The 23,865-nt window shown below is 48.0% G+C and overlaps 1 protein-coding gene and 1 pseudogene across 9 annotated transcripts in view; one reads left to right on the forward strand and one right to left on the reverse strand.

The window, feature by feature from the left end:
* The window catches only part of LOC149348194 (BAI1-associated protein 3-like), a 397,925-nt gene that overhangs the window by 215,694 nt on the left and 158,366 nt on the right, over positions 1-23,865 (reverse strand). The window lies entirely within an intron of this gene.
* LOC149348195 (uncharacterized) lies at positions 15,514-20,392 on the forward strand (annotated as a pseudogene).

Raw genomic sequence — 23,865 nt, forward strand, 5'->3', positions numbered from 1 at the left:
TGCTAGCGGTTCTAGCTAACCACAGCGCTAGAGTCACCTTTAGTATTCTTATTAGGGAACGCTATAATATAGTAACTCAGCTACTTGCATGCAACCCGTAACTCGCACTACCGTTCAACAGCAGGAGTGGATGCTTTGCTCAATGTGGATGGAACCCAAACAAGAAAAATCACCATCGACATTTTGGCGGCAGCGTAAAGAGTTGGAAACATCTACAGAGAGATGCTGATGTGCCGTCCAAACGTTACCATGGCTCGGCTCATGAAGAACAAGGCTACGACGAAACGATATCAAGGTTCTTAGAAAGTTGTTTGCGATGAGTGCCTCGATAGCGGTAAATTCATATTAGGTGTAGACGAACGGTTTTGCAGACAACCTTCGAGCTAGAGGAGCATCTTCAACTGCAAATCGACACGCTTCGAAACACTGTTCTCGTGAATGAAAGCACGATCTGGCTACGAATAAGAATCACCTGCTACAGGTTCTACGGCTATTCTTAAGCGACTACCTGAAGAGTGAGGCTCAGTGCAGCAGTGTGTCGAAACGTCTCAATGAAGTGTTACCTACGTTGATATCCATTCCTAAATGAAGCAATTCGCGAGCTAAAAAGCAGTTCAGCATATGCAGAATAGAGTAGAGGGTGAGATCTAATCAACTTAAAGCAAATTTCTATCGGCAGTATACATAACTGCAAAGAGAGCCAATGATGCCCTCTCCATGGGATCGGTACATTTTTGTATATCTCAATGGCTTTCATTTCAAAGATCACTAGAATTCAGATTGAAACCGCAGCACCAGTGCTCTTCAGCATCCAACCAATGGGCGCAGTAAAGAGTACGCTGACCCTCATTGCTCTCAGGCGGTTCACAAAAGGTAATGAATAGCGACTGCACTGTATCATCACCTTTTCTCTTCAACCACGGATGTATGCTTTTACTATTAGCTACCCAGCTGTCATGGTGTCTGCGTTACAGCGGATGTATATCCGCACTACTGCATATGCAGCAAAGAATAAAGCCTCCAAGCATGAATTGCATTGGAATCAACACTGAGTGAAAGGTACGCAAGCTGCGATCCACAGACTCAGCGGAAAAATGTTTATAAAGAGAATGAAACGTCCCAGATTTAATGAGCATGTCAACGGGCATCTTCAACACCTTAAAATGAGGAATAGACAATGGAGCTACCTCAAAATAACCCGTGCTTCGAGAGACAAAAAAATATAATCAAAACTGCCATTCCTTCAACCGATCATTTTTCATTCGTAGGTCCTCATAGTGAACGTAGACAAAGCCAGCAATTGTCGCACTTGTTTCTGCAACGACATATTCTACAGAAAAATCTCTAGAGCTTCTGTAGGTAAAAAATAATATTGAAATTATTAACAAAGGAAGACTACACACCGTGAGAACCAACCATGAAAAAGTCACGCAACAGGAGCCGCCAGAGTATATGCAATTTTCTGCTGGCCCTAAAATCGGAACAATAACAGAGACTTCTACTGATACGTCGACGTTGTCAAAGAAACGAAATCATTGCAATCCACCTGCAAAATAACGAGACGCGCACCTCTACCACTAAGAAAGAAAAGCTCTTCCCACAAGAGAAACAGCTAAGCCTCCACCAGCATCTGGAGAAACCTTCCGGAATACGCCAACTGACCTCAATCCGACGGCAGCAGGTGCAACCTCCACCATGAGGATAACACCTATATCCAGGCATCTGCTAAGACGGAAGCTCAGCTCCAAGCAAGACACGCCACCAAACAGACCAGACCCCGGTTTAGCACTCACTCAATCGCACCTTGGACCACCGACGTAGTAACGCCTTCCTCTCCGTCGTCCGCAAACACTGGAAGAGCAGTCCTGAACAAACTCTGACCGCAGCTAGGAATCCGTACCGACGTAGCCCACCTGGGGGCGTCTGCGCGCGTGCGATGAGAGAGGATGACATTGACGCACTTGGAGAAGCGGAGGGCACTGTCAGTCCCGTTGGGGTTGAAATGAGAGAGCACGGGTAAGTAAATTTCAAGAAACGAGTGAACTAATCCAACGGCAGAAGATACTAGGCATTTCGCGCCCACTGCACACGCCAGGGGGCGCAACAGTCTCGACTGCAGCGCCCTCTGACGTGCATTCCCTCGACGTGCACTGCTCGTGCGCTCCAGCTGCGGGCATCGCAGAGTCCCTTAGAAGATCCAGGCAAGGCGGAGGGAGGAAGGAACCACCTCAGTCCAAAGCACCGCCGAATATGGTGCCCGCAGGTGGCACGGTTCCCTCGCGATCGTGGCGTGTTCCCTGGATTCAGGTTGGCTCCTTCATCTCGATCCACGTTCTAGGACCGAGGCTTGGCCGACATTCGTGGCCGGTGGCGCTGATTGCGTGGCGTGTGCTGGTCAGCGTGCCGAAGGCGGGTCGGCACGCAAATCGCCCAGGGGCCAAGGCCCCCGTTGCACCCAGACGCCAAATAAATACTGAAGAAGGTCATCCTACAGGTCACTCTACAGGCCGCTCCAGGAATGCGTTTCGGCAGACTTTTCTGTTGTATGCATCATGAAGGACTGTGTCCGGGGTTAAACGGCGTTGTCATCGCCGTATGCTTAGTATGTCGGGACACAAAACGCCCGCATTCTGGGGTGGAGGCTTTTTGGGTTGCTCTTTTAAACTCTAGCATGCAAAGGAATCAGCAGTCGCTCCCGGACTGCTCTGCGCACAGAGTCTGGCGTCGAAAGCAGACACCGGGGTTAAACTGCAAATTAGTTATCTGGATGGTTTGTTCTACTCTGTACCGCACAGCAGAGATTCTAAAAGCAAACAACGTAGTTTTGCATAAGAAGAATAGCTTAACAAGTGAGAATCAATATTAAGGAAAGTGATGCCCAGATTATGACCTCGCCCCAAGGACATTCCAGTTTCCGCGATGCATGTACAATGAGGCTTGAAGCTGGAGCTGATTGCATACTGCCCTAAGGGATAATCAATCACGCTGCACAACCAGGTCATCTTATCGAATGTCTCTTATGCTCGCTATACAGTCTTTTTGAAACTAAAAAAGACACGATTGAAGTAAATGTGAATACATTTAGTACATTATCCTTCGAACAAGAAGCATGTTTTATGCTGTTTTCCGATTAGCTGCGCTCGTTCATACCTGAAACGTCAACTACATTGTATGTACCGTCTTTTACGAAAGCAACTAAGAAACTGGGTTTGTTTTATAACCGTGTAGCGGAGAACTTGTTTCACCCACTATTCACTAAATCCCCCTCACATTACAAGAACCCTGGTTACTTTTGGCAATGGTGACACGTCTGCACAAATGTTTTCTTTTCTGGTCGTGCCGGGCCACCAATAGCTTGTGCATGTGTACATATTCTTTTTCAGAAGCAGTTTTCGTTCATACGCGGCATTTTTTTGGTGTTCATGATGACAATGCTATCTTCCCCTGCGCCCCAAAAGAATCGACCACAACAGATGGCAACAGGCAGGCTAGCCGTTCTTTTTTACAAACTGCACCGATTTCGTGTTTTCCTGACAATACCATCATCAACGTAGCATTTCCTTCTCTCCGAATTATTTTCACCCTTTGCAGCGATAGCAATGTACTGTCGAAAGTCGTTAATACGAACTTCAATATGGGCAAAGACTTTGTTCGAGTTAAGAGAAGTTTAAAATAAGGGGCAGACTTCTTCACGGGTTTGCCGTGCATGGGACGGAAGCTTCAGTTCGAATTAAGCTAGTTTGGGTTAACAAGATTCCGCCATTGAATATTCTCTGGGGAGAAGGGCAGTTGTGTCGTTTATTCTTCGGCATGCTCATTTACACCTAAACCAGTACTTTCTACGGGCATACAAGCTGAATATAAGAAATGAGTTTTCTATAAGCACGGATTTAATGCAGTTCTTATCCACGACTATCTAAATATAAAGAGAAAGAAAGAAGTAGTTTGCTTTCTCGTGCCAGGAGGGAGAGGGGGGGGGGGGGGGGGAGGGGGGCACAGTAGATTGGCATCGAGCGCCTTTCTGTCTTTAACCGTTCTCCATGTGACGCTGACTGCACCGGGCGATATGTCACGGGGACCTAAAGCTTTTCCGTTCGGCCTTCAAGATCTGGTCTAGATTGGACCTAGTAAATAACGCTCTCTTTCTGAGTGTGCCCTATAGCCGCTCAATTTTCTAGCCGTCCCGTCCGAAATTGCAAACGGGCAATTGAGCTGGGACGCCGTCCTGCCGCGTCCAGGGAAGCATTTTATCTCCGCTATATTCAAGGATGCCGGACAGCTGCTGTGTTCTCTGGCATCTAAAACTGGAAGCAATTTCAGTAGGACAACGTTGAACCGTGGTCTGTACATACTCGAGCCGTAACGGCTAAAAGCTTTTTAATATAATAGCTATTTCTAAACTAATATCAAACGGACGCCAAAAGGCAGTTGTAGATAGGAGTTGTCTTCCAAGCTTTATGATCGTTAAAAATCACACGTTATGGAACTTTTAATAGAGAATTAAAAATTGAATTTAGGCTGCATGTCAGTCTGCTATTAGAGGCGGCCACTTAATCCAAGCCCAGAAAATTCTTGTAGTTTGGGAGGCTGCCGCCGCATGCTGCATGGCGCTAAACATTAAAAATTATAAAAACTTCCGCTGGTATTTGGAATGTTCGGTACAACGTATTGATATCGCATGGCTGTCAGAACTGGTTGGTGCAAGTGGATAAAGCATTTCATACGTCACATTCTGCACCGTGTCGGAAGGGAAAGCCAGTAGTATCGACGTCCTAGTGCAACCATTTAACCGCACACGTTCGCTTTATCTTACCTACAAATGAAAATATACTACCTCAGCAGCGCAGTGTTCGCTACTAACGGCCGACAGATGGCCCTAGTTGGTAATGTCCCGGAAAGCTGAGCACACTTCGCCACTCGAGCCTTGAGGCAAAAAGAAAGACAAACCCGAACATCAGCCCCCAGGGCATACCTGACCTCTGGTGAAGTTCGATCCATTGTACTGCTTGGGCTGCGTCTTGCGATTCTAAGCCTTCCAACTAGCAACAAAGGCGGCTAATAAGAGAATCCACGTAGATCTACCTCTCTGGGCATTGAGTAACGCAAACTATGAAAAGCAAAGCATCGAAGAGGAAGCTGCTGATAACTTTACGGAAGCATGCTCCCACAGCTGCAGCTTTCGAGTAGTGTACTTCAATCGATCTCACATAGAAGGCCATAGGAGCGCTCGATTCGAGTGGCTTTGTCTCGTCGTCGGGTCCATCAGTTTCTTCTCGGTCATACCCTGGCAAACAGTGAGCCGCCCTTTTCCCTTGTCAGACTCGGTTGCATTGCGGTTGTTTCATTGCTCGCTTATGCTTTAAAGAGAAAGTGCATCGTCGAGCCTCCGAATAGCGGCAAAAGACGAGAAGGCGGGGCGATGACCACCTGTTTATTCCCACACAGACTCACCTTTTAGGCCCTTCAAAAGCATCAGAGAGGAAGGCGCGTTGTGCTCTCTTCGACAGAAATAAAAGCGAGCAAAGAAAAATAAAATCTATGTCTCACTTCTTCGCAGTTTTCTACCAACTTGCCCAAGACTAACTTCTTTAACCTAAGAACATTTTTGAACTAAAATTCTTTAACCAAACCTGTAGCGAGACTTGAGCTCAAAACGCACCCATCTTCATCCTTTTTTCCTTCCTTTGTGTGAACTTTCCGCTGCATTGGCCACCTAAGTGGCGACGAACTGAGAATCTTTAGTTGACTAGGCGTAAGCCACAGTCCTGTATCGATTCACAGGAACGCCGATAAGTACCGCAAAGATCTGTACATTTCGAACCAGCTTGCTGCACTGCAGCGTCAGGTGTGCGAGAAGTTTCACATATTTTCTGGTGGGCAGCCTTCCGCAATATATACAAAAAAAAACTTCAGTTTTCCTGTACATTCCTTCACGCAAGAAAGCACGCAATCTGTAATCGGGCTCTTTACTGCAAATATGTACTAAGAGGAGTCTGGTGTAGGCTAGTTGGTTCATGCTTAATAAACAGATTGACAACAGCGCTACGGAACGAGGACAGAAGGAACACGAAAAACACAGGACGGGCGCTGACTACCAACTCTTTATTGCGTGAAAAAATCAGCACAGATTTATACTAATTCCTGGACCACGTGATGCACTGTCAGCCACGGGACCCAGCGAAGGAACGCCTCACACGTTTGGCGAGTCATAACACAGCTCGACAGAACTCATGAAAAGTGCATACACTATCAAACTATAGCATTACCAAACTAATGATAAAAGGACTAACAGATACAAAGATGTGCACGACCCAGCTACAGCCTACGACAACTGCAGCTCAGATAGGCAAGAAAATGAGTACTTCAAAGCAAAGCGGATGGCTTAATGAGTTCTGTCGAGCTGTGTTATGACTCGCCAAACGTGTCAGGCGTTCCTTCGCTGTGTCCCGTGGCTGACAGTGTATCACGTGGTCCAGGGAATAGTATAAATCTGTGCTGGTTTTTTCACGCAATAAAGAGTTGGTAGTCAGCGCCCGTCCTGTGTTTTTCGTGTTCCTTCTGTCCTCGTTCCGTAGCGCTGTTGTGAAATATGTACTGTCACGAGCAGTGTAACAGAAATCCCATACCAAGCTCTCAAAAAAAAATTATTTTTCCCTTTTGTATTCAACTTTAAGATGACCACAAATTTACTGCTCGTCTAGAATAAGTATTATTAGGAAATACAAAAAGCATTCTTCTTAGTCAAAGCTGCTACCCAATTCCTGACTCCACGGAAGTGATGTGTCTACCCGTTCGTTCTGACTCTAATTGCATGCTAGGCCTTACACAGGGTACCTTATCTTTGTTGACAGTCCCTAGCTTTACCTTTCAATAACAACGCAGTTCCCAGTCAAAAATCAACCAAACTATGATAGGACAATAGTGTTTAGAGAGACGCAGTTCGAACGTTCGGACGGCTGTGGACACGCTATTCTTTAGTAGACGACGGCAGTGCTTACAGCGATAACAACGAAAGCGTTGCTGTTGACGATGACAATAGCTTAGCGTCAGGCCTCTTGGAGAAGCTACGGGCTTGAAACAGTCATTTTACAGCGCCGTTATCTTCGCTCAAAGGAACCGCCGGTCGTGCTCCAGTCCAAATATCGCGATGAAGTCCGTGAACCTCGTAGCCTCCTGCACTGTCGCCTCGGCTGAACGGCATATAGTAGCGGCTTAAAAACAGCAGGCAGCACTCAACTGCGCAAATATCGACAGCGAAAAGCGTCTCTTAAGCTAAAATCGATTCCGTATGGTTAACTATATGAGAGCGAGAAAGCGACAGTGCTACTATATCTCACGACGCAATCGATGACGAGCACACAAAAAATGGCGTCGCACTAAAGAGTGTTCTATAGTATTTGTCTAAAAAAAAATGTGTAAAAGATAGAGAATACACAATTATGGGATAAATGCAGAAACATGGAAAAATTCACAGATGATCAATGTCATTCATATAGCAGAGTATGCGTTAGCATTAGTGCTGACTCCGGACGGAGCAGCCGCCGCCGCTAAAGAGCACCGACTGTGCGAGCGGATGGCTTGATCCAGTCCATCAACCATCGTGTGACACACCGTACCACCCTCTCCACTCTCCACAACGCTGATTGGGGACAACGGTGACCCTCTCGCCACCCGTCACCTCCCACCCAGTTTTCCTCTTAGATCTCCTTCCCTGTCTCCTCTCTCCTAAAAGTGGACAAGCGGGTCTCCCTCTGTTCACTCCCTCCTGCAAGACGAGACTTCACACGGCAACGGCGGACACTTTTTGCGGTAATGGGCGTTGTAGTTCTAACAAATTAATACAAAAAAATAGAAAATATAGACCTAGTGCAGCTGTGTGCGAGACCTTCTCAAGGTCTAACCCAGGGTCTAACCCTGAGAACCAAAAAGAGCAGCGCTGAATAGGGATGTTATGCAGGTTGCCCACAATCGTAAAGGTGATGTGGTTTGGGAGTACTGGGAACTAGGGATGTGACATCCGTGATCGTGCGAGCGAGGTGAGCTTGGAACAGAGTGCGCTCTCTCGGGTGGTTCGGGAAGGTACCAGGCTGCCACTTATTTTCCCGCCCTTGAGAAAATAAAGCGGAAAGAGTGGTAAATTTTAAGTTACCCTCTCACTGACATAGGCACCGCAGACATAGAATGACATACCAAAAAACACAAATATTTGCTTCTGTCGATCTTGTAATGAATTTGCTATTACTCCAAAGGTTTTGCAAATTTCTTTTTCATCTTTTTACCGCAACGCGCCGTTGCCACTGTTTGTTTGCAACCTGATAAACTACCAGATCATTGCGAAACGATCGCGATCGCGGCTGACAGTTTCTACGTGTTTTAGATTGTTGCTCTTTATTTTGAAAACTCGCTTTAACCTTTAAGATGAGCGCGGGAAAAAGTGTCGGGCACTCTTATCCCCACGACCCCCGTGTGCATTTGGTACTGCCGCTGCTGCTGTGTTGCCTTAAAAAGTTCGCTGAATAAGCAGCTCGTTTGAGCCTCACGTCGGCCTGCCCATTTGCCATCCACGCTGATGTACGTCCGCAGTCGTCACTTCTAAGTGACATTGTAGCGCTAGACTTACAACTAACTCGTTTGTAAATCCTCGCTTGCTCTCACATTTACTCCAGTTTAATCGCCGACCCGTTCACGCATGCTTCACTCGCAAAATGTTCCGCTTATAACGACAACTACAAAGAGTTCCTGCGCATGGGAAATGCATTCAGCGTGCTCTGAAGCCGCCCCTGACAGCAGTAGATTGAGCGCTGGGAGAACTTTCAATTTCCTGACAGTTTAAGCATTTTTTTATTTGTGAGTATTACACTGTCCATTCCGTGAAGCCCGCAGTTAGTGCCTGTGATTTCCGTTTTATTGTTCTCGCTGCATTCCAGTAACTTGCATTACGCTGCTTATTTTCAAATGCAACACGCGAGGACGCCGTTCGGCAGTAACGCATTACAACGCGCTTGGCTCGCCGCCGGAATCCTTTAATTACAAGAGCTCCGAGATTCGCTACGGCTCAGAGCTCTGCTTGTCACAAACCGCTGAACTCGTTAATGAGGCGCGTTACCGATAACTAATGCTGCCACAGGTTTAAACCGAAAGCTGAGAGACAGCTTCACAAACCGCGCTACGGCGACAACTGTTGCATAAGTTTCGTCACTTAGATATTGTTTCGTTTTTCCGCGTGAAATTTCTTTCAGATACCCTTCACTCTACCCGTTTATAGCGGCAACCATGTTAAATGAGCTGGCGTCCCTCACTGCCAAAGGTGACGCCGCGGAGGTTGGTTGCTAACATGTTTTTAGGTTCGCGCTTAAATAAGTCTGCGCAGTTTAAATTCACACTAGCGCCGGCACCCAACAGTCGCCACACTTCCTCCTCCCTAACTCCATTTCTCATTTTCGTTTCACCTTGAAGACACTGGCCGCTCCACAACCGCGCCTTCACTCCATTGTGTGGCCTGTGCTGTTCTATGCTCGACAAGTGCCACTATGCACCCCCCCCCCCTCCATGCACCTGTGTAACTCAACAGCACATCTGCTATTCACAACCAGGACGTGGGTAATGTAATAAAATGTTTCACTATTCGGTCACTCACTCACTCACTGGCACTCACTCACTCACGCTCTCTCTCACTGACTCATTCACTCACTCAATCACTCACTCTCTCACTCACTCACTCAATCGCTCATTCAGTCACTCCCTCACTCATTCACTCAATCGCTCATTCAGTCACTCACTCACTCATTCACTCACTCACCCATTCACTCACTCACTCACTCACTCACTCTCACTCACTCACTCACTCACTCGCTCACTAACACGCTCACTCACTCGCTCACTCACTCATTCACTAACTTTTAAATCAAGTTGCGAGTGAGCTATAGCAACGAAAGGGCAGCAAGGGGGTCGTCTGGGGACCAACAGAACTCACATTTTATTCTGTAGAACAAAAGAGCAGCACCGGCAAGGAAAAATGGCTGCCGGGAACGCGGCTGGGAATAAAGGACTTAGATTATCACTCAACCGCCCTAAGCCGGAGACACATATAGAGGGTGCAAATCACGGGAATAAACAAAAGTAAAAGAAAAGTTCGGCCACAGATTGATAAATGCAGATCCTTCCACTATACGGACTCAAGGTCCACTCTCGAAGCGCCGAGGGGCCAGTTTCGTGCCGTCTGTAGTTTCATCTCACCGGAAGAGATCATTCCTACTGGTTTTCAAGAGTTGCACAAAAAATAGAGTGGCTTACAAAGGTTCACTGTGCTCAAGGCCGCAGAAGCAATTCTTTGCCCCGACGGCCGCGTTTCGAAGGAAGTGAAAAACACAGAAAGGCTGCTAAGCTCGCCTCTCTTTTACCAGCGTCCCCTATATGTGAGAACCATGGCACCGGCCCTCAGCAGATCTATGGACTAAGGGCTCAACATGTATTCGGCAACTATTCTCTCTTTCTGTCTCATTATGTTTTCTCCACCACCCGTGTGGTGTGCGATGGCAGAAATTAATCCGAAGCCTTCTGGTACAGCGTTCCTCACAGCAAAAGTGCAAATTGCGGACGTTGAACTGAACGTACCATAAAAAAGGCGCACTGATGAAAAAAACGACAAAGTGCCCCCTCATCAGAACCTGAGCAGGTCACCCTGATGTTTCACTACTTGGAGTGTGGACGCAGGGGAGGGGGCAGCTATAGGATTGGAGGAAGGCAGCGGGAAGGCGTAGCATAGCAGTCGTTGTTCTTCTTCGCCCCACGGGAGGTCAGAATGTATGGTACACTTTGATGCAAATTTTAGAGCCTGCACTCCGCATTTCCTCCAGTTTTGCTCCGCACATCGCAGCGGCACTGCAGAAATCACTTAGGTTATAATAAGCAGCACTCACATCTTTAAAAGTGTAGACTGTACACGGTCATGTATAGAAAGAAGACTGCACTCGTGTCAGCTCACATAGGAGGACAGGTTATCTATGTTATCCAGCTGAGCTTGGGAGAAAGTGAAGAAGAAATGGAAGGCAGAGATAACGTCGACACCTTAAAGTGGTTTCTGTGGCCACTCGGTCGGCTTGCAATTCTGCAGCAGTCGCACCATGGGTTTCTCGTGTGTGCCTGCAACTCTTTTTGTTTTGCCTTTACCGACACACTGATCTCTTATCTAATGACTGGCGGGTGTCCTTTATATAGTGCTGTTTATTGAAGTACTAGACGTCTATGGTGCGAGCGGTAAGATGGGATGGTGAAACAGATGTACCAGCGGAAGGCTATTTCACAACGACAAACGGTGGATTGCGGTTGAGCGTCGTCTGCATTGCCAAAATATTTCCTGCAGACGAACACAAAAAGAGGCTCTGAGGTTGCCCACACAGAAGGCCACCAAAGCCTGTTTACACTACATATATCACGACGATGGTTGCCCCAGGAGATGTGTTTCGTTGATGACCAGCACAGCGCGTAGCATGTGGACCCATCGTAGGAAACTTCAAGAGCTGACAGAGGAAATCACAAGGCATTACGATCGAACAGCGGGAAGAATCTAAACCTCCGTAATGCAGCCGTCGTAATGTAGCCGTCCTCTTTTCTGGACATTTATACGTTGCATGAAACTGCTCCTGAAATCCACTCCGACTGATAGCTTGCACAAACTCCTGTATCATATTGCTGTTGTAGTTCTCCAGACATCTAGGAGAGTTGCCTGTATTATTTTGTTGTTATTATTGTTCTCCAGGTGTATATAGAGTCTACCTTTGTACTCGTCCGCATCTTATTCCAGTTCGTTTTCCTTCATCCCTTACTCAGCATACGCTGCATTCGACACATAAACCTGAGGCGCGGAACAATACGTCAATCATCATCATCAGCCTGACTACACCCACTGAAGGGCAAAGGCCTCTCCCATGTCTCTCCAATTAACCCTGTCCTTTGTCAGTTGCCGCCACTGTATCCCCGAAAACTTCTTAATCTCATCCGCCCACCTAACTTTCTGCCGTCCCCTGCTACGTTTGCTTTCTCTTGGAATCCACTCCGTTACCCTTAAGGACCAGCGGTTATCTTGCCTTCGCATTACATGCCCTGCCCAAGCCCATTTCTTCCTCTTGATTTCAACTAAGATGTCATTAACCCGCGTTTGTTCCCTCACCCACTCCGCCCTCTTCCGATCTCTTAACGTTACACCTATCATTTTCCTTTCCATAGCTCGCTGCGTTGTTCTTAACTTAAGCTGAACCCTCTTTGTTAGCCTCCACGTTTCTGCCCCATAGGTGAGTACCGGTAGGATACAGAACAATACGTTATACAACCCGAACGCACCATTCCACGCGTTGCAACTGAAACCATTCGCTTCTTCCCTGCACAGCGTACAAGCTTGACGAGCACAGCGCCGTCCTGCTTAATTTAAAACCTATAACCAGCCTGGCATGGTATAAACCTTAACTATCGCGGTAAAAGAGAACAAGAGGCTGTTGTAGAAACGAACGTGTCTGTAGTCGGTAGTTTTTCGCTCCAGACAGAGCAAAGTGAACATACACGAATAAGAAACTTTATTCTTTCACCGAGCAAACTTATCCCTCGAACGGATCCCATCAGCCTAGCACGGGACGAGAGCTTCGTTTTTTGCCGAACCATCGTGTCGGCGACGCGTTAAGTGTTTCTTAAGCGCTCGCCCCGTCGTTAAAGCCGCCCTCCGCATCCCTGAGAATTATCGCAGCCGTCTAGAGCGCGCGGGCCTGATGAAGAAGCCGTTGGAGGAACCAAAATCACAAGCGATTAATCTTTATCGAACCCTCCTTTCCCTACCCTCCTACATCCCCTCTCCACAAGCCTGCCATCTCTCGGCGTTTATGTAAGTGGGCCCCTAAATCGGCGTTATAACCCAAGAAACGGAGAACATAAACACGCGCGTGGAGAGGCCTTGAGAAATCGGGCCATCATCGAAGACTTCCACCCCATAGATTCAGCAAACACTCTCCGTTGCTCGGCCGTTCCGCGTTTTATCTTTTATCACCCGCTAAGCCTCTCCATATTTTTCTTTTCATTTTCGTTCCGTATATAGTCATTCTTTCGCCCAGAAAGTAATCGCAGAGCAAGCGCAAACCACTTTATTTTTATTTCGTTCGTGGCTCCATCTGGAGTTACTTTTACGAAGAACGCCGCAGTGTGTCAGGCCTGCTGAACTCTGTGAAAAGAGCGCACTTATTTTCATGCGCACAGAAAAGTAGTCCAGCACACAAAGTTGGCGTATCGCTAAGCCTAAGCAGCCTTCTCAACGCCCATAATCAAAAAAAGATAGAGAGAGGCGGGGGGGGGGGGGGGGGGATATAAAAGCAGCCAGAAATAACCATCGCCAAGCACATTTCAAACTAGGCGATATAACCCTGGGCTTCTCATTCGTCGGAAAGAATTAAAAAACATAGTTTCTCCAATTCGCGCAGTGATACAGTTGAATCGGCTATAGAAACATTAGTTTAGTCTCTCGCCTGACCGGACGATCCACAGCCGGGGCTTTGCGCAGCGCTGCACCGAATTAAGCAAACACAGTTAGAGGTCTCGAGCTGCTTCCTGCGCTGTTCTTCTCTCTCTCAAGCCGCATCGATCTCGAAATTAATGCTTCCCGATTCGTGCAGTAGCGATCATAAAGGCTCACGGAGAAAAAGGCGATGAAAGTGATGGGCTTTGAGTGTGGCGAGCGATGTTTCAGCACCGTCTTTCTTTTTATCCTCTCTGCGTTCGCTCTAATTTTCCTCGTACGGATGAATCGAAGCGCAACGTTTAACGATTCCTTCAGCTTCACTTTTTCTTTCTGCCTCGCAGTTTCCGCAACTGCGGTTATTTCTTTTTGCCTTCAACTTTTCAAGGTGCCTTGCAGTTTTAGTGCCCGAGTTGGGTTCAACTTTTTGGAGTTTATCAAAAAAAAGTAAGCTAAAATAAGCTTGAAGAGGAACGAACAATAAAGAAAGGAGAGTTTCGGAGAATGTTTCGCCTTGCGCCAGAGCTTACAGGTCTTATATATAAAGCGTCTGCGTTGTTTTTCGCTGTCAGGCAAGTTAGGCGCTCTTCGTAAGTCGCTGACCGCAGGCGTCGACTTCCACGAAGTGTGGATGGCTTTTCTGTGAACAAGAACCTTTACCGAAGAGAGAAACGGCAAAAAGCTGTTCCGCAGTTGCTAGTAGCTGTTCCAGTTTCGTGGTGCAAATTCTTGATAAAAAAGAAAGCGCTAAATGCTAGCCCTAAGCCTCGCAAACAAACTAGTGGTTAGCAAAAGAAGCATATGAGTAATAAGCCGCGGTTTCCCGAGAATAAAGGAATCATTACAGTTTTCTCACTACGGTAATTCAACATCTTCTGTTTCGTAAAATAAAACGAGAAATTCCACAATCCTCATGGGCTGTCTCGAAGCAATCCTGTAATGGAAACTCCCAGGTAGAGCCAAAAGTAACGCCTTGTTCTCTTTATACACTGGCGGGCACATAGAGCAGGCAACGTAAATTCCGCCAAGTTTGCGAACTGTTCGGGATTTGCGAAAATTTTGTTTAATGAAAAATTCGTGTCCCGATGCATAAGATGTTACAATACCCAAATACGAAGATCTTTTTTTATATACGCTGCTTCGATTGGCACCAGCGTAAAGACGTCAAAGGAAGTCTCCAAGAGAAGCAGATGTTGATTGTCGCGCCACTGGCGAAGACTACATAAACCGCCCGAGCAGTCATACATCTCCAAGCGATGCATTTATTGACTTAAATGAGAGCTTATAGGGGGCTCGCATGTCTGCTGTCTAAATTGCAGATGTGCGCGCACAAAATTTCTGTCGATGGCGGTGAAGCGCTGACAGCGTTTGTGCAATGTGCGTGTGGGTGTGTCTCACGTTTTTTTTTTCTTTTTTTTATGGTACCTTATAACACTTGCGCCTAGGTCGCAACAATAGCGTCCGCTAGTTGCCTGCCTTCATCATTATCACAACAGACCATCGTCCACAGTAAAACTCCGCCTTAGAACCTAGTAAAAGGTGGCGCTGCGATGACTGCATTTGTGTGCAGTGTGTGCATATTTGATTCCTTCTTTCATATCATATTGCGGATAGGACGCGCCACTCTTCAGCCCACGGCCATTCTCATCATCATCAGGACAGACCATCATCCACAGCAAAACTCCGCCTTAGAATCTGGCAAAAGGTAGCGCGGCGATGACTGCATTTGTGTGCAGTGTGTGCATATTTGATTCCTTCATTCATATCATATTGCGGATAGGACGCGCCACTCTTCAGCCCACGGCCATTCTCATCATCATCAGGACATACCATCATCCACAGCAAAACTCCGCCTTAGAATCTGGTAAAAGGTGGCGCGGCGATGACTGCATTTGTGTGCAGTGTGTGCATATTTGATTCCTTCTTTCATATCATATTGCGGATAGGACGCGCCAGTGCTGACCACTCTACAGCCCACGGCCATTCTCATCGCCATCAAAACAGACACTGGAGGCAAGCCTCAATCCAATCCGCATCCAAGAAACAGGACATAGAAGCGTGCTCCTATTCCGAACCGGAGTTTAATAGCTGGAACGACTGGAAAACCCCTGCTGAGCATGGCTTCAAACAGGCCAGACGCCGCAGAAACCGACGAGCAACGCTTTCTCAGGGAGCTTCGCCGTCTACTCGCTGAACCGGACGACGTCGATGTCGAGCCAGAAGGCCAGCAACAACAGGAGCAGAGGAAGCAGCAAGTGGACGACGACCCTTCCATCGAGGCCACTCGGAACCTCCTGCGCGCATGCCAGGAGGCTCAGGGCATCGGGCTACGCACCGTGACCGTGCTAGAGTCGCAGGGCGAGCAGCTGGACAATGTCGAGCAAGCCCTGGAGAAGCTTTCCGCTGACTTGGGCAGTGCCGAGGGACACCTGTCTCAGGTAAAGTCGGCCAGCGTGGCCTTAGGTGTTGATCCTGGTCTCGCTGGAGTACAGCCTTTGTCGCAAATTTACAGCCTAAGGTGTACGCTGTTGAATTGATGTGAACGGTTTGAAAAGTCGGTAAGAATTCATTGGGAAGAGCAACAACTTGACATCATCATCATCATCATCATCAACCTGACTACACCCACTGCAGGGAAAATGCCTCTCCCATGGCTCTCCAATGAACCCTGTCCTGTGCCAGTTGCGGCCACTGTATCCCCGCAAACTTCTTAATCTCATCCGCCCACCTAACTTTCTGCCGTCCCCTGCTACGTTTGCCTTCTCTTGGAATCCACTCTGTTACCCTTAAGGACCAGCGGTTATCTTGCCTTCGCATTACTTACCCTACCCAAGCCCATTTCTTCCTCTTGATTTCAACTAGGATATCATTAACCCGCGTTTGTTCCCTCACCCACCCCGCCCTATTCCGATCTCTTAACGTTACACCTATCATTTTTCTTCGGTAGTGACCGCAGATCCGGATCATGAGAGGGAAATAACTAGAAGAGTAAGAATGGGGTGGAGCGCATATGGCAGGTTCTCTCAGATCATGAATGGCAGTTTGCCAATATCCTTCAAGAGGAAAGTATACAACAGCTGTGTCTTACTGGTACTCACCTATGGAGCAGAAATGTGGAGGCTAACAAAGAGGGTTCAGCTTAAGTTAAGGACAACGCAGCGAGCTATGGAAAGAACAACTTGACATGGACACGGCAGTAAGATGACATTGGACAGGCGCTACTAAAAACTAAAATCCTTTTGAAGGAGGCAGGACTATGTTATACACATAGAAAAAAACGTTTAAGCCGGACAGGTACCTCAATCCGAAAAGCCCCAGATCAAAAATAAAGACGACGTTTGAAGTGCCTTTGCAACGTGGTCGCCTTCTCATATCCATGACAATTTTTTGCCCTTCACAGTGATTTGAAGCTGAGGAAGCTGAGCTATGTAGTGATGCCGGAGTAGAACATGTGGAAGGCCTGAGCTCCGAAGGCGGTAGAACATGACTTCAGCAGTCACTCATCGCGCTAAAAAATTTTAACGCGGGAGCGTAAAACGCCCGTTCCGCATAAAGTCCAGCGTCGTCGTCGTCGTTGTCGGCGTCGTCGGCTTTGCGAGTGAAATATTCACGGGGACGCAACCAGGAGGGGCCACCTAGGTCACGTGACCTTGTGGAGTCGTCACAACCTTCCCATTGGATTGTCAGCAAATTGACCACAGTGGCAGGTGGAAGTTAAATTAATTATTGGTCGCTCAGGAAGGGCAACCTGCGTCGCACAAGCCCCACCGGTGGCAGCACCTGCCATCGCAGGGCCGTGGCGCATCGCTTAACCCCTGCACCACTGCGCCAGGAGGGGCATGAGGACTCACAGAGATCTATGAGTCTGAGGTAGAGAAAAACCAATTCCGCATATATGGGGATTAGCCCGATAAAGCTATAGCGTCATACCCTTAAGGCGGAGATTAGGTCTCCCCTCCAATTTTTGAACTGTCTCGATGCAAACCGAGTTACAGTGCATGGCCAAGAGGTAAACTATTTGGACAGCATATACTTTACAAACACTGTACAGTCTTTGTCAAAAGTAACCAGGCTGCACGTTTTTCTTCTCAGTCGTTTATCAAAGCTATTATGCCAGCCCTCAAACTCTGATCTCTGTATGGTAAGAAGAACCCCTGTTCTCACCTTCAAAGAACTATTTGACCTTTAGGGAAGCCGTGCGGGCTCTGTTATACGAAAGAGAAGCAAACCATGGAGACTGATTACTTTTGACAAAGACTGTACATGACAGAAGAGGGAATTATGGGGTAGGCAAGCAGAGCGGAGCGACTGCATGCGACTGTCGACTTGAGCACTGGCGCTGAGCTTTAAGTAAGAAGTCCGCAGACAAAAAACGGCCCAGAATGCATCGGCCGCATCTAACTCTTCTAAAGCATACGTGCACCGTCCTTATTTTATTCTCCTTCTTTCCTCTTGACTCCTCCAGGCGGCGCACTTCGACAGGTTCCCTCCGGCGTGAACGCTCCATATACGCGGCGCCATTCACCGCGGCACCTGTCGGGCTGACGAAGAAATATGTGCGCCATAAACGACCCACGCGTCATTCGCTACACTTATAGCAGCATGAGAGATGAGTGGGCAGCTCACCCCGCCGAGACATTATCGAAACGCCCGCAGGCATCGGCGACGTTCGCCCTCGACATTTATGTTTCAACGTGTATGCATGGCTCAAGTTTCGGTGGGAGAAATAAAGATGAAATATGATAGAAGAAAGCGATATGGAAGGCAGAAACTTCTTACGTATATCTCATGCTTTCCTCCTGCTTATTTTTTTAACCTATCAATGAATAGCGCGTGAAGAGGCAGTTCGCCGTCGTTGGCTTTCCGTCTTCGTTATCCACATTTTAAGACTGTGTTTGTTTCCAGATCGTAATATATTTTCGGGTAAAACGGAACGGCCGCGAAAGAGACGGACGACAAAACCAAGCAGTGAAGCTGGCATAAACAGCAGGACTGTCCTATTTTTTTCTTATTGCTCTTGTTTTTACTCTGTTCCTATTGTCCATGTTCCTGTCCCAGCTTTTCTTGTTGTTGCTCCTGTAATTTCTATTCCAGTTGTTCTTGATCGCATTAACGTTGTTGCTCTTGTTGTATCTGATGCGGTTGTTATAGCTGTCCTTCTGGTTCTTGCACACCAGTTGTATTACTCGTGTTCTTCTTCCTGATGTTGCTATCGTTCCACCTTAGGAACTTTACCTTCGCATCAGCTGGCACCCCACGTATCTCCACCACCGGGGCAGACAAGGTTGAGAACGAATTCGCTCCTCCTTTCAAGTTCATGTTCCATCGTCTAAGCAAGAAACAGTGAAGCGGCCTACAGTGCACAATTCTGACTCACTTAAAGGAATCGACCATCCTCGAATGATAACCACGCAGAGCTTAAGGCTGTCTGCTGCCGCTTATATTGTTATCGAATTTCCCCTCATGGCATCTCGAGGAGAAGAGAAAACTGGGGGAGTTGGTGTGGATTTATATTGTACCAGCGCGAAAAAAAAATACAAGACAAAGCGAAATACTTGAGACAACACAGCGCAGGCTATCAATTAGTTTATTATTCCCAGAAAAAGTAGCGATAGATAGGCGCCAGGCACGGCATAAAACAAAATCGCTCAACGAGAAGTTTTTTTGTAGATGAGTGAGCCGTGCCAGAATTTCACGAGGGTCTGTGTTCCGTTTCTTTTCCTCCTGTAGATAAGGAAGCGAGACGCGCTGCTAGGAACTCATGTCCAACGAACGGTACAAAAGCGCACCTTTGTCGCTTGTTCCGTTGTAGCGAAAACCCATGTTTAGCGAAGAAGGAGGGCTCCACGATGGTTTGGCAGTGAAGACAGGCGTCTTAGGCCAGAGAAGGCATTTTGCAGGGAAAAAAAAGGCGCGTGATCCCTGTATTTGCCATCAACCGAAAGACAGTGCCCGAAATCAGGTGTGCTTGTCTCATTGGCGAAGCTGCTATGGCGATCGGCTGTTCAGAAGCAGCTGGTGGGTTTGGTCCCTGTCGTGGCGCCCACATTTCATTTCGTCAGAGCCAAATGCAAAAAACATCGGTCTACTGAGACTTCGATGGGCGTTAAGGGACCCCATGTGAGCGAAATTTAGACCGCAGCCCCATTTACGTGGGCCCTGCAGCCCACAGGATGTCGAGACGAAGGAGACCAGTGAAAAGGGGGGTGCGCCTCCGAGCCAGTGGTCTTGTACAATGTACGAATTCACCAACCACCCCAAAAATAGGTAGACTTGCAGCGCAAGTATGCAGTCATTGGCAAAGCGACATCCCCGGATAGACGGCAGCCCCAAGTTCGATCGCCAGAGCAGGTTGAATTTTACATCCACTGCCAAGCTTCCACTTGTAACCGTATGGCTGCGCTCGGGCGAATGTTTGCGAGTACCCACTCGGATATTTAAAATATGCTCTTTGGGCTACCTCTTCTCGTTCCGTTCCAGATAAGACGACCCCTGTTCTCGTTCTGTCCCTGGCGTTGCCGCTGGAAAAAGAAGAAGAAGCAGCAGCGAAGCCAGGACAAGGACGCGGCTAACGAGAACAAAGGCAACAACAAGGCCAAAGAAAAGCCAGCGCCCAAACAACGGGCCCTCGGCGGCGGGAAAGCATCGAGCAAAGAGACCGAAGAAGCGTCCAAGTCCAAGACGTCTTCTAGGAGCGACAGCGCGGGCAGCGAACCGGAACGCCGGTCCTCCGCCCATGGACATCGGGACTCCGTGAGCCTGCAGCAGCGGGGGCCGCATCCCGACGACCAGCTCGGCGCCGCCCTCACCGACCTCAAGGGAATCGCCCAGGCACGTTCTCGTGGATCGCTCCGTTTGTAATTGCGAGGCTTCTCTTGCAGCTCGGCCCCGATGTAAACAGTGGCTGCTTTGGGGGCAGGGAGTAAGTGGCAGACAGACGGGGTACTTTGGCGGCCGGACGACGTGTAAATGGTTCCCGCCAGGGCTTTAAAAGGACGGCTTGTAAGGCGCATTGTCCGCTCGCAGCTGCCTGCGGTTGTCGCAATAGGGAGACAGCGCATGCACTTGCGGCGAACCGCGAAGAAGTGGCGACGTATTTGCTCTGGGCTGTTTGCAGAACTTGGAGTCGTTTTTTTTTTTTTTGATGAAAAACAAACTTACAAGCTCTGACCGACCATAAGGCTGGAGTTGTACAGTGTCTGAGGCAGAAATCTCGGTTGGTGGTAGAGAACTAGAACCTTTTACGCTGATTGAAAGAAGGAAACTTTAAAAGGAAGGAATGCTGGAGACGTCCACTGGAGTAACATACTCCTGGCCTCCTAGCTAGAGACCAAGAGGGGAAGTAACAGAAATAGGGAGAGAATTAAGATGGAGGGGTGCCTATGCCATGATATCATGATTCGAACATAGGTGTGCCTAAGACCAAATACACAAGTGCGACCACGTCTGTATGCACATACAACACACACAGCCTTCATGCACACAGCCGGGTTCTTAGACAGGGTTTCGCGAGAAATGTTTCGCTGTCGGTAATCAATAAAAACTTTAAAAACATTGCGCTGTCGCTATTTAGTATAATCTGTAATACAATGGCGCTGGCTTCCTTCAATCCTTATGCCATTTATTTGAAACTTGGCCCAACTTCGTAGCAACTTAAAACTAGGTGAGAACTTGGCGCACCAGTCTGATTCCAGTTCCAAGTCATCCAGCGTGAGCACTTCCCTGCTGGCTCGTTAGCAGCTAACGTACTTTTATTGCAGTCTGCTGACTTCTGCAGCCCAACAAATTCTCCATTGTCACAATTGCATGGCGGGAAATCTAATCAGTTTACACGTCACCAGCTTTGCCCCACCTACACCTGAACAGCCGCGGAAATCGTCAACTGATGATGATTTCATTTTCGCTGTCATAAGAGTAGCTTGTCCAAAGAAAGCCTTGTGTAACGTGTTTCAGTCTACACAAGGTAAGGTCAGAAACCCCTCTCAGTAATTTCGTCCCAGAAAAAGCCGAGCTTAAAGGTGCACTGAAGAGGATTCTGAACTTGTCTTTTTGCCGTGTAAACTCGATCTTCACGTTCCTAGCTTTATTAGGAACATCGATTTATTGCCCTGTGTGGCCGATTTCACTAATTAAATCGAATTACCGTCCGGCTCCCGCCTTTTTTTTTTAATTCTGCCGCGTACGGTGGGCGGAGTCGACCAACGCGTGAAGTGCCTTTCAGCCAGCTCCGTGAAGGCTTTGCTTTCGCTTTATTTTTTTTTTTTTAGGTTTCCATGAATGAATAGTTTCATTCGCAGATAATATAGCCGCAAAATAAGCCCGAAGAAAAAAAATACGCGCGGACTATTTGCTACTACGGACTACTACGTATTACTCCGCCGATGGCAGAGCGGCAAGCCGCCACGGGACTGGGTGAAAGGCGCTCCACGCGTTCGTCGACTCCGCCTACCGTACGCGGCAGAATTAAAAAAAAAAAAAGGCGGCAGCCGGACGTTAATTCGATTTAATTAGTGAAATCTGCCACACAGGGCAATAAATCGAGGTTTCTAAGAAAGCTCGGAACGTGTCGATCGAGTTCCCGCGGCAAAAAGACAAGTTCAGATTCCTCTTCAGTGCACCTTTAAGGCCAGGGGACAACTTTTACCCATTCGAAATCTGGTGAGTACACGAAGACACCGGTGATCGAACCCCCCACCTCTGACGTGGGAAGCGGGTGTTCAAACCACTAGGTAACCGCTGCGGTCCTGTGCTGGGAATTGAGAAGCAAGCTTAGTTAGGCGCTAATGCGTGTGCAAGCTGCTTATTTTAATTTCACGACAAAAGCTTTGCCTGAAAAGAAGGCCAATACTGTAGCAAGACTACTGTCTGGGGCAAACTATCATCTGCTGTACATTTGATTTATATTATGTTTGTTTGACTGTATTCATGCTCCTGCTGCAGCTTGGAAAGGTCTGGATCGCGTTAATACGTGCAGAATATAAAAAAAAGGAACTTAACCGAAAGCCTCTCTGTACACAAATCTCTCACGATTAACGTCCCCATGCGTTTCCGTACTGCGCCGCTAACTAAATAAGCCATCACCAGATCCGCGTTTTCCTGGAACGGATGACTGAAGCGCTAGAATAAAAAATTCAAGGGGCACTTTGGCTCTCTAAAGTGCTGCAAAGCGAAAGCGTTTCCTGGCCACTGTTTGTTTGAATTTACTTTTTTTGTTTTTCATATTTTGTTTTTTATATTTACTTTTTTTGTTTTTCATATTTTGTTTTTTATATTTTGTTTTTGTTTTTTATTTTGTCGGGGGCCACTTCACTCCTGATGACCTCATGCATGACCTGGAATCTTTCAAAACAGATATTCTCGCTGCTCGCATGATGGGATCCACTCAATCAGTGCTCATAACGTTCGCTGGCACCGTCATCCCCCACTTTGTTTATTTCAAACGCGTTGCCTTCCGGTGCCGTCCTCATAAACCTAAGCCTCCCACCTGCACCCGTTGTCTCACTCTAGGCCATCGCGCCCACCAGTGCCCCCAGCACAGCGTTCCGGCCAAGTGCCGTCGCTGTGCTGCTCCTCTACCCGCTGACCCTTCCGCTCATGTGTGTGCCCAGCCCTGGTGCGTTCATTGCCAGGTGAACACCCACCCCTCCCTCGACCCCACTTGCCCCTTCATCCTTGCTAAGCAACGCGAGTGTGCTAAAGCTGCATACCTCCGACGCCTAGCTTTGCGCCGGGCCACTCAACCCACCAACCCTCCCCCCTCCTCCTCCTCCTCCTCCTCTAATCATGAATCTCCATCATCTCCGATCACGTCACCACCAGGCTCCTATGCCGCCACAGTTAAAGGATCCTCGGTGCCAGCGTCCCTCTCTTCCACTACACCACCCTCTCCATCCTTGACTGACGAGAACCGCTCCTTCGACCTCCGGCTCGCAATGCTGGAACGCCAGCAGCGAGAGCAGCAGCGCATTTCCCACGATCTACAACAACAGATACATGCCTTGACTCAAACCCTCCAGACAACCACCTCCTCTCTTACCTCCCAGCTTAGCAAGCTAAATGAGCACCTTGCCACGTTCACCACTCCTTCCTCCAGCGCCCAGGTCGCCCCTTTGGCTGACCTTGTAGAAACCACCACACAGGCACATCACACTCGCTTGGTTCAGCTGGAAACTTCGGTTCTCCAGATCCTTACCACCCTCCAAGCACAATCAAAGCAATTGGAATCCTTTGCATCTATGCTTCAATCCGTCCATGAGTCACTGCCCCCGGCAAAAAAGAAGGAACGCGTACCATCGCGTTCCTCTCCTCTATCATAATGGCGTTTGGCGAGGACCTCGAGATTGTGCAGTGGAACTGCCGAAATCTTTGTC

Source organism: Amblyomma mixtum, chromosome 4 (assembly GCF_055824585.1).
Source record: "Amblyomma mixtum isolate Tamu chromosome 4, ASM5582458v1, whole genome shotgun sequence".
Lineage (NCBI taxonomy): Eukaryota > Metazoa > Arthropoda > Arachnida > Ixodida > Ixodidae > Amblyomma > Amblyomma mixtum.